Raw genomic sequence first — 12,245 nt, 5'->3', positions numbered from 1 at the left:
ATTTCCAAGTCTGCGTAATAACCGTACTAACAGTATTTAATGTAAATTTCAAAGTGGTGATGTGTAACACTTCCCAACATGTGACATTATATACTTGGTGCCTCATGGTAAATTTTCGATAATTCTACCGATCTTTAAAGCGACAGCACTGCAAAAGGTCAAAATCTGCATAGAAAAATGCAGAAAAAGCTATATAACGTGAACTCTTTACAATGGCTAGGGAATAAATCCTTTATAGTTTTATAAAATGCCATTCAGATACTGTAAATAATATATTAGAACATAAGATACATAGAGCATGTTCTATGTGGCAAATTATAGGTGTGAGCTTTACCCGTCTCCAAATTTACATGTAATGCTATCCGCATGGAAATCAATCTCCCTGCCAGCAAGAAGTTGGTTTGCTCTAAAGTCTGTAATCTGGAGGGGAAGATCCTAAGGATCAGTACATGAATTTTTAGAATTTGCTTGCCACTTTGAACAGAAATATTTTTCATCTTTTTCATGCTATTAGGTTCCAATTCCTTTACATTTATTATCTCTACAATTACATCGTTGATATAAATAACAGTTAATAATAAATGGTAAAACTGATATCTTTTTTCTTTTAATTCATGTATATAAACACAGAAACGGTATAATTTGCTAATTCAACAGTTTGGGGATTTAGTTTGCCTTACAATAAAATTTCAATGAAAAGAATTGAGTTTTGTGCTGTAGTATGTGTTGAAGCTCGATTACTTTTCAAAGGATCTAGAAGTGGGAGGGCCAAATCTAAGTTAGGGCTCATACTCACTTGCGAGAGACTCGCACGATTCTCTCGCATGAAAACCCGGCACTGCTGCCGGCACTGGGATCAAAGCTTACATAGAGATACATGTAGCTGCACGCTCCTGGCCCAGTGCCGGCGGCAGTGCCAGGTTTTCATGCGACAGACTCTCTCGCATGTTAGTATGAGCCCTAACAAATATAAAGATATACATTGACAGCGTGTATCTATTTGCTTGATGTCAATATTATGTGCTAAAAAAATGACATAAAAAAACAAATCATTGCTAACATTCCATAGCTCAATCTACACACATCTGCAAGGAGTTCTGTTTTTCCAGCGTTTGTGTGGGTTTCTGTCGGTGACTGTAGTTCCCACTCTAAAAACATACTGATAGGGACTTAGCTTGTGAACCCCAATGGGACAGTGATGATGAATTAATGGCAATATACAAGTATAATAAATAATGTTCTTCATAAATAACTATTCAACATAAAAAAAAATATCGATAAAAACTTTGAAAAGGCATCAGGAATCCATTATTTTTGGTAGGATTTTCCCTAGCTCCAGAGCATTCTGTAGATTTCCTGTGACACGTAAGCGGCCTGTTGTGTAAGCAGTCATGGGACTTAAATCACCCTTAATGAGAGACAGGAGATCATCTTGTGTAACTTCTAAGGTAACATCAGGGGGACAAGAGAGGACCCCCATTCCAGAAAACCCAGATCCTGCAAGAAGGAAGATAAAAATGGTGGAAAGGGATGTAGAAATGAGAAAACAGCCTGCACAGGCAGAAGAGCCTCCTGATGGTCAATGTATCTACCTGTAGTTAAATCAAGGAAACATGCAGTTCTCAAGCCATCTTTTTTGATCACATACAGCTGATATGAAGACCCGATGTCAGATACCAATGACTCTGACAAGATTCCCTTCAATCGTGACAATCTCTTGTAATAAGAGATCTGGAACAGCAACATAACAACTTGTATTAATCTTTAGGCTAAGTTCACACTATGCACTTCTGCAGCGTTTTTTAATATAGACAAGGGGGAGGAAGAAAAGAAAACTTATATACAAAGATACCAAGAAATCCTAACATGTCAATTATACATAGCCCAAATGGGGAGGACAAAATAGATAGAATTTTCGTTCAACCCATGAGGGTGCACAGTTTTTAGTGTCCAGATCCATCTGGACTCAAGGCGCGCCAATCTGGAAGACATTCTACCACCTCTGATGCCAGCATCAACCATATCAATACCCTTGAATCTGATCAATTTACTGTCACTATTGTGAAACAATTTAAAGTGACGTGGAATGGTTTTCAACATGGATGCGTCGGTGTGGTCAGCTGCTGCCTCAATTCCCAAAATGTGTTCACGTACTCGCACCTTAAATTGGCGCGATGTCAATCCCACATAAATAAGCTTACATGGGCAGGTGGCATAGTAGATCACATGGCGGGTCTCACAGGTGATAGTTTTTTTAATACGTAAGGTCTTACCATTCGAGTCCACAATCGATCAATGCTGGGACAGGCAACGCAGTGACCACAGGGACGACATCCACGTCGATTGGGAGCAGCATCCAAAAATGTAGTCTTTACTTCGCCCACAAATAGGCTGTGGGTTAAATGATCCCTTAAGTTTCTGGCTCTCCTAAAGGATAGGGATGGTCTCTCAGGTAGAATTCTAGAAATCACCGGATCCACTTGTAAAATGGGCCATGATTTTAGAAGTGCCCTACGGATATTATCGGCTTTAGAGTTGTAGTTCGTAACAAACCTAACCTGTTGGAAATTTTCCAACTGAGCTCCCTGTCTATTACCATAAAGAAGGGAAGCACGTGGAGTGGATTTAGCCCTATGATATGCCCATTTAAGAGAGCGCCGGCTGTAGCCACGACAGAGGAATCTATCATATAGTTCCTCAGCACGCTTCTCAAAATCAGAGTCCGAAGAGCAGATTCGCCTAAGACGAAGAAACTGGCCCACAGGAACAGCCTTGACAACATGTGGAGGATGACACGACGTAGTTCCATTGGCAACTGATGATCTGATAGGAAAAGGTCCTTCTCCCACAGCCCAAGGAACAGATTGGCATATGAGGGTGCGAAAGACACCCCCATAGCTGTACCTTGGAGCTGCAGGAAGAAGGACCCTTGAAAAACAAAAAAATTGTGCGTTAAAGAAAATTCCAATAATTCCAAAATAAGTTCGCCAAAGTGAGGCGACAAACTGGATTGTTCCAGAAAGAAACGTACCGCTCTCAAACCGTCCTGGTGTCTGATACTTGTGTATAGTGACTCAACATCAGCTGTTGCTAACAATGTGTCGCCATCAAGATTCAGACCATCCACCTTCTTAAGGAGCTCCCCAGTATCCCTAAGGAACGAGGGCAGTGTCTCCACAAGGGGTTGAAGGTGAAAATCAATCCATTGATTGACTTTTTCCAGGAAGTTGCCCCTGCCAGAGATAATCGGTCTACCTGGAGGTGTTATTTCATCCTTATGAATTTTAGGGAGAAGATAAAAGGTCGAAATGGTTGGTTCAGAGACTCTCAGTGCATCTGCTAGCTCCTTGGTAATAACGTTAGCTTCCACTGATAGCAACAAGATATCATTCAATTTAGCATTGAACGCGGACAGGGGGTTATATGTTAGTCTTTTATAGCACACTGTATTATGCAGCTGTCTCAGAGCTTCTTTTACATACATAGCTTTGGGCCAAATAACCACTTTACCTCCCTTATCTGCTGGTTTCAATTCGATATCGTGGAGCTCTTTAAGGATACGTAGTCTTGACCTCTCCTCTCTACTTAAATTATCCCTCCGAAAATGTTGAGGGATTTTAAGGAGATCCTGTGTGACCACCTGTACAAACATATCAATGCTGGCGCATGTCGATAGCGGGGGAAACTTCCTGGAATGAAGTCGAATCTTGGGAGGAATCTTACCTCCCTCATTGGATACGCCACTGGAGAGCTCCTCAAGTGTCCTCACCGCAGCTTGCTCTTCCTCTGTAGGAAATAGATCATATGATTGTTTGTCAAAAAAATGGTGTTTAAAAAGTAAAGATCTGGCAAATAAATGGAGATCCTTTATTACTGTAAAAGGATCAAAACCCGCAGTAGGGGAAAACGACAAACCACGACTTAATAGTGATAAATCAGCAGCTGATAAGGTATGGTCACTCAAATTAATCACCTTATTATCATTTCTTGAGTGGTCTGGTGAGCGAAGATGTCGCCTTTTTTGAGGATGATGGTTATAATTGCGCGGCCTGTTAGTCCTAGCTCCAGACCGTGTGGTCATGGACGCCGACGAAACATCCGATTGGCCACCGATCGAGGATAACGATGTAATAGAAGAAGAATGGTGTCGAGTCTGTGAAGAATTCATCTTTCTCCTCCACAGACATACAGTCCGCTGCTGGTAATCTCTCTGATCCCTTGTAAATTTGTTTTGCTGGGATATATCCAATATTTTCTCAAGACTCGTATCGAAATTTCGGATTTTCTCAGCCGAACTATTAGACCTCAGCTCATTCTGTGCTAAATCAATCAGTTTATCCAGTTCACAAATTTTGGTTGCATTGTGACCAATTAGGAGCTTCATCAGGTTAATGGAACACAGATTGCATGCCTCCTCCCAGCTGGAAATAAACTGTGCATCCTCAATGGGAAGGTGGGAATAACCCAAACCCTCAAACCCCTGGGTATCATATTACTCATAACATATTTATCAAGAAAAGCCCTGTTCCACCATAATTTAGTACGACTAATCAGGTGTTCTTGGATGGAGGAACAAAGATCATCAAATTTGGAGTCATCGGAATGTGAAATCCCAGTATTAGCACCAAAAACCTGTTCCATTTGGCCAAGCCAGGATTTTTCTTTGGCTCGGAAGTCCATATTAGTGCCACCAAAACCTGTGCAAAACACAGCATGAACATACGCATAAGAAATAAAGATAGCACACACCAACATGACTAGTATATTGGGGTAAAAAATATAATATAAAGTACCAACAAAGGAAATAATAATAACCCCATAGTGTACATGGTGTTATGGACTAAGTACAGACCATTTGTCAATTGAATATAGACAAGGGGGAGGAAGAAAAGAAAACTTCCTAGCAACAAATAGGTCAGAATAGAATTAAATAACTTTATTTAGGATACAGGGCAAGGAACTATACCATTAAAAGTATTTTTTGTATAAGTTGGAGACTTGTCATACAAGGAAAACATGCTTTTTTCTGCAGCTTTTTCCTGCCAAGAGATCAGGTTTTGCTGCAGAAAAAATGCTGAAAAAAACATACAGTGCCTTGTGAAAGTATTCGGCCCCCTGGAACTTTTCAACCTTTTCCCATATATCAGGCTTCAAACATAAAGATAACAAATGTAAATTTTTGGTGAAGAATCAACAAGTGGGACACAATTGTGAAGTTGAAAGAAATTTATTGGTTATTTTAAATTTTTGTGGAAAGTCAAAAACTGAAAAGTGGGGCGTGCAATATTATTCGGCCCCTTTAACTTATACTTTGTTGCGCCACCTTTTGCTGCTGTTACAGCTGCAAATCGCTTGGGGGTATGTCTCTTATCAGTTTTGTAGATAGAGAGACTGAAATTCTTGCCCATTCTTCCTTGGCAAACAGCTCGAGCTTAGTGAGGTTTGATGGGGATCGTTTGTGAACAGCAGTTTTCAGCTCTTTCCACAGATTCTCGATTGGATTCAGGTCTGGACTTTGACTTGGCCATTCTAACACCTGGATATGTTTATTTGTGAACCATTCCATTGTAGATTTGGCTTTATGTTTGGGATCACTATCATGTTGGAAGACAAACATTAACACATAAAAGAACATATAGAAATACCCAAGAACCATCAAACCTGTAGATGGTTGTTCATCTGTAGCTGAAATATCCTTGGCCATTGAGTCAAACGGCACGATCAGTTGCTCTAGTCCACCATTGGAATTTACAATTTGGGGCGAGAGGGGAACATTCACATGCTCTTCTTGAGGTCGCGGGACAGTTTCTACTCAGAGGTCCACGCACTCCACAAAAACTCCAAACTGTTTCATCTTCTCATTTATATCCTCCTAGAAAACACAAGAACAGAAGTCAGAAGAAAAATACTGGATATTGTTAAGCGCAAATTGTGTTTGCAATTCCTGAGCACAAGTCATTTAGCAACACAGCTGCTCGATACAGCTGTGGATTTACAGTGGTGCCAAAAATCAATAGCACTTGTCATTCCAATGTCCACACAGAAGTGAGGGGAAAGAGAGCGGTTAGCTTAGATTTCATTGTCATAAGAGGGTGATCAGCTGGCTCTCCAATTCACTCACAGTGCACAGACCACCCTCCAGTTCCACCCTACGGTGGAATAAATCCTTCCTTGAAAGATATATTACTTGTGGATTAATTCCAAGGGGGTTGAGGATACAAGTCTTCCCCTCAACAAATTGGATGATGTTGCCTCTACATGTTCAAAGGGTTTCATGGGACTTCTTATTTCCGAAAATGAATCATCTTTGAATGAGAGTGATAAAGATCTCAACCTCATTCAAGAAGAAATTAATAAAATTCTCACTCCTGAGAACAATGGGACGTTTATGAATGAACTTGACCTTGAAGTTCAGAAATGGGAAAAGCAAATTGTGTCTACGACAACCAAAAAATACCAGCGTGATTTTTCAGATGCTCAAAACAATAGAGTATATACGGTTAATAAAAGATCCACATGTAGAGCACGCTCGGTCTCCTTCTCCTCTGTAACCTCCACTGATGAGACAGTGGGGTACATCAGAGAAGAGTAAAGGGGGGTCTGACCGGTTTGAAGTGAATAGAGATCGTTGGCAGAGAACAACTAGGTTTGGAAATAAAAGGAAAAATGCAACATCACCACAGAAAGACAAGAGACCCAAGAACCAATTCCCTCGAGGTAACTAATTTGTCACATCATATTTTGACTTTTGATCAGAAGGAAGTCTTGGGTCTCGGTCTTTCTTTTTCGCCTTGTAATAACTATGATTATTTCACAGCATTAAAAGACTTGCATCTTTTTGCACGAAAACTTGTATTGAAAAAACTTCACTCTCGGTCAGCAACGGAGATTTTAAGTGCTACTGAACAAGAAGCAATCTCTGTCTTGGAGGAGTTGGAGAGTGAATCTGCTTGTGTATCAACAGGTATTTTTCTTCCTCCCATTTCTGCAAAATCGACCACGTTCCCTCCTTTTTCTTTATGTCCTCGAGCTGACATTTTTACGAGACTGGTCTCTGCCGATTTAAAAACCATTTCAAATAGAGGCAAAAAAGATAATTTGACCTGGTCTCAAAGGAAAGCTTTAAAAGAGTGGGAAGATGTAATAAAACCTGCCGATAAGGGAGGGATCGTGGTCATTTGGCCTGTGGAGAAGTATGAGAAAGAAGCGTTAAAACAACTACATAACAAAGTGTGGTGTAGTAACCACTGTGTCCGCTAGGGGGCGCGGTATGGATTACTGAAATTTGATCACCTAATGTGCCATCGTACTGCCATATGTGTTCTATTGTTTTTATATTTTCATGGGTTCTAGGGTCCTCGTTAGCATAGGATTGTTCTATGTTTATTGATAGGGGTCCCTCTGGGTATCGGGTAGAGGGTTTCCCTAGTGGCTGCAGGGTGTATCAGGGTCCCTAGGGATAGTCATCGTTGAGCGAGGGAGCCACAACTTTCCCCCCTAGGGTGCCAACCTCCGCTGCCAGGTAGATGTGAGCTTAGGCGATACACCAGGGACTTCTATTTTATCCATTTTTATTGGTCTTTTGAACACCTTTTTGCTTTATGATTTTGTCACTTTTTGGTGTGAACCAATTCTTTGTTTTTTTAATCAAGAAAGTATTTGTTTAATAGGGTATTTTTCATGATACTAATTTTTGAGGCCCTAAATATATCTCTATTTGGAGTTAAAAGTTTCTCGCATTGCACTCGCAAGTGTGACCCCGGTCTTAGACTCTCACCCACCCAAATCAGATCTCATGCTTTTTACCGATGAGGGGCAATACCCCAAAACACAGTGTCTACAAATTTGGCTTTTATCCCAAGCCGTATTGCGAGGCTCGATAATGACTTATAGTATTGCTGCTGCCAATAGCTGGTGCTAGACTTCCAGACCTCTGCCACTCTAAAGAGACAATTTGCAGGTTCTGTTTGGACAAAATGTGAACATAGCCTAAGGTTTGTAGGGGAGCGTAGGGTGCGTCGTGGCGTCGTGGCAGAAAGTTGTAACAAGTTTCAGCACATCCATGTTCATTGTGGTTTGTCCTGATGAAGAGGTATGATCACCTCGAAACGCGTTGATAAATAAAACTGCATCCGTTTCCCTATCGTATATTGGATCCTCTGCAGTGCGCATTTTATATCCACTTTCATCTCCAAGTCTGCGTAATAACCGTACTAACAGCATTTAGTGTAAATTTCAAAGTGGTGATGTGTAACACTTCCCAACATGTGACATTATATATTTGGTGCCTCATGGCAAATTTTCGATAATTCTACTGATCTTTAAAGCGACAGCACTGCAAAAGGTCAAAGCTATAGGCAAAAAGAAAATTTGCCACAAAATCTGCATAGAAAAATGCAGAAAAAGCTATCTAACGTGAAGTCTTTACAATGGCTAGGGAATAAATCCTTAATAGTTTTATAAAATGCCATTCAGATACTGTAAATAATATATTCGAACATAAGATACATAGAGCATGTTCTATGTGGCAAATTATAGGTGTGAGCTTTACCCGTCTCCAAATTTACATGTAATTCTATCCGCATGGAAATCAATCTCCCTGCCAGCAAGAAGTTGGTTTGCTCTAAAGTCTGTAATCTGGAGGGGAAGATCCTAAGGATCAGTACATGAATTTTTAGAATTTGCTTGCCACTATGAACAGAAATATTTTTCATCTTTTTCATGCTATTAGGTTCCAATTCCTTTACATTTATTATCTCTACAATTACATCGTTGATATAAATAACAGTTAATAATAAATGGTAAAACTGATATCTTTTTTCTTTTAATTCATGTATATAAACACAGAAACGGTATAATTTGCTAATTCAACAGTTTGGGGATTTAGTTTGCCTTACAATAAAATTTCAATGAAAAGAATTGAGTTTTGTGCTGTAGTATTTGTTGAAGCTCGATTACTTTTCAAAGGATCTAGAAGTGGGAGGGCCAAATCTAAGTTAGGGCTCATACTCACTTGCGAGAGACTCGCACGATTCTCTCGCATGAAAACCCGGCACTGCTGCCGGCACTGGGATCAAAGCTTACATAGAGATACATGTAGCCGCACGCTCCTGGCCCAGTGCCGGCGGCAGTGCCAGGTTTTCATGCGACAGTGCCAGGTTTTCATGCGACAGACTCTCTCGCATGTTAGTATGAGCCCTAACAAATATAAAGATATACATTGACAGCGTGTATCTATTTGCTTGATGTCAATATTATGTGCTAAAAAAATGACATAAAAAAACAAATCATTGCTAACATTCCATAGCTCAATCTACACACATCTGCAAGGAGTTCTGTTTTTCCAGCGTTTGTGTGGGTTTCCGTCGGTGACTGTAGTTCCCACTCTAAAAACATACTGATAGGGACTTAGCTTGTGAACCCCAATGGGACAGTGATGATGAATTAATAGCAATATACAAGTATAATAAATAATGTTCTTCATAAATAACTATTCAACATAAAAAAAAATATCGATAAAAACTTTGAAAAGACATCAGGAATCCATTATTTTTGGTAGGATTTTCCCTAGCTCCAGAGCATTCTGTAGATTTCCTGTGACACGTAAGCGGCCTGTTGTGTAAGCAGTCATGGGACTTAAATCACCCTTAATGAGAGACAGGAGATCTTCTTGTGTAACTTCTAAGGTAACATCAGGGGGACAAGAGAGGACCCCCATTCCAGAAAACCCAGATCCTGCAAGAAGGAAGATAAAAATGGTGGAAAGGGATGTAGAAATGAGAAAACAGCCTGCACAGGCAGAAGAGCCTCCTGATGGTCAATGTATCTACCTGTAGTTAAATCAAGGAAACATGCAGTTCTCAAGCCATCTTTTTTGATCACATACAGCTGATATGAAGACCCGATGTCAGATACCAATGACTCTGACAAGATTCCCTTCAATCGTGACAATCTCTTGTAATAAGAGATCTGGAACAGCAACATAACAACTTGTATTAATCTTTAGGCTAAGTTCACACTATGCGCTTCTGCAGCGTTTTTTAATATAGACAAGGGGGAGGAAGAAAAGAAAACTTATATACAAATATACCAAGAAATCCTAACATGTCAATTATACATAGCCCAAATGGGGAGGACAAAATAGATACCACAGAGATATAATCCCCACTAAACAAGGTGTAAAGTGAAAACATGGGGCATACAATGTGGCAGAACTACCGTCATGAAATCTGGCACAAACATTGTAACTCATAAGGGAAGTGTAGAACTAAGACCCAAAAACAGTAGTGCCATCAAAGTAGACTGCACAGAATCATGACGCAAAAATATATAGCTGTCCTACATTACCAATTAAGGTGTCCGTGCCAATGACAGGTGAGGAGACCAGGTATCCGCCCCGACGCGCGTTTCGAGAGCCTTCGTCAGGGGGCGCTATTACACTGATCTGTAATGCTTTTTATACTGCGGGGACCGGAAGAGCCCGTCTGTGTATAGGGCGGAAGTCACTGAGCGCTGCCCGGGTAACTGTGGATCCGCCCCCACGCTCGGCAGACGAGCAGCCATGACGCCCGGATAACGTGGGGCCCCACGTGTCCGGACGCCAATAGCTGCCGTGCGCCGACTGGGAAGAGGAACCAACAAGTCACACAGAGTAGATCAGGCATGCGCAGAGCGAACATAGGGGAGAAGGCGCCATGTTGATTAGGGGCAAAATATCCCATATACTTAATATATATCGTAGCCAGTCTGGGAATACAGTAAATAGTGTATTAACAGGGATAATGATAACCACCGGAGCAATGTTAACATGCATAATAAAACGAATCAATGCATAATAACTAAAACCAAAAGAATATACACATATAAGAATAAACAAATATTAAAGAGTCAAAAGCCTCTTGCCGTGAACCCGCCAATTAGTGCAAAACACTATATTCGAACGTGGAATATCAACCGTATATTCAACAAAGGAGGGGTCACAAGAAGAGGTTATTGATATACTCTATAGGAATCGTTACATACAGCTCCAAAATTACAACTTAATAAGGGTAAAATATATATCCTCAAAGCTGAGCTCACGCATATATCATAAATATACATCTAGAAGCTGTGGATATATCTAAAACAGTCCAAGAAAGTACAACATAGAAGACTGTGCCACCACAATTATGGATATGTAAATTCATATAACAGTAAACTATCCAAATAGAATAAAATTCCCTCTAGTAGACACAATGTCTCATGACATATCCACATTACATCCAGACGTACAGGCAGCAGAATTCATGGGATAGCCCCCCCAGCTCAAAGCACATAAAATAGTGTCCATAGCATGAATTTCAACACATGGCGTTCTTCGGTCCGATGATCCAAAAGATGAAGTATGGTCCTCTTCAACATGTATCCACAAAAAACTCCGGACTCCGCAGTACAAAGCATTATATATACTAAAAAAATAATAAAAGCAAGAAAAAAATAAAATCAAGGGACAGAAAAACAACTTATTGCAAGAAATACACACCTACTCCAAATAAGGGGCAAAACTTAAATTTTCGTTCAACCCATGAGGGTGCACAGTTTTTAGTGTCCAGATCCATCTGGACTCAAGGCGCGCCAATCTGGAAGACATTCTACCACCTCTGATGCCAGCATCAACCATATCAATTCCCTTGAATCTGATCAATTTACTGTCACTATTGTGAAACAATTTAAAGTGACGTGGAATGGTTTTCAACATGGATGCGTCCGTGTGGTCAGCTGCTGCCTCAATTCCCAAAATGTGTTCACGTACTCGCACCTTAAATTGGCGCGATGTCAATCCCACATAAATAAGCTTACATGGGCAGGTGGCATAGTAGATCACATGGCGGGTCTCACAGGTGATAGTTTTTTTAATACGTAAGGTCTTACCATTCGAGTCCACAAAAGTGGAAGCTCGATCAATGCTGGGACAGGCAACGCAGTGACCACAGGGACGACATCCACGTCGATTGGGAGCAGCATCCAAAAATGTAGTCTTTACTTCGCCCACAAATAGGCTGTGGGTTAAATGATCCCTTAAGTTTCTGGCTCTCCTAAAGGATAGGGATGGTCTCTCAGGTAGAATTCTAGAAATCACCGGATCCACTTGTAAAATGGGCCATGATTTTAGAAGTGCCCTACGGATATTATTGGCTTTAGAGTTGTAGTTCGTAACAAACCTAACCTGTTGGAAATTTTCCAACTGAGCTCCCTGTCTATTACCA

The sequence above is a fragment of the Dendrobates tinctorius genome, unplaced genomic scaffold, assembly GCF_039654945.1.
Source record: "Dendrobates tinctorius isolate UK_male_01 unplaced genomic scaffold, ASM3965494v1 ptg000018l, whole genome shotgun sequence".
Taxonomy (NCBI): Eukaryota; Metazoa; Chordata; class Amphibia; order Anura; family Dendrobatidae; genus Dendrobates; species Dendrobates tinctorius.
The sequence above is the reverse complement of the archived record's forward strand: the minus strand, read 5'-3'. Positions refer to the sequence as shown.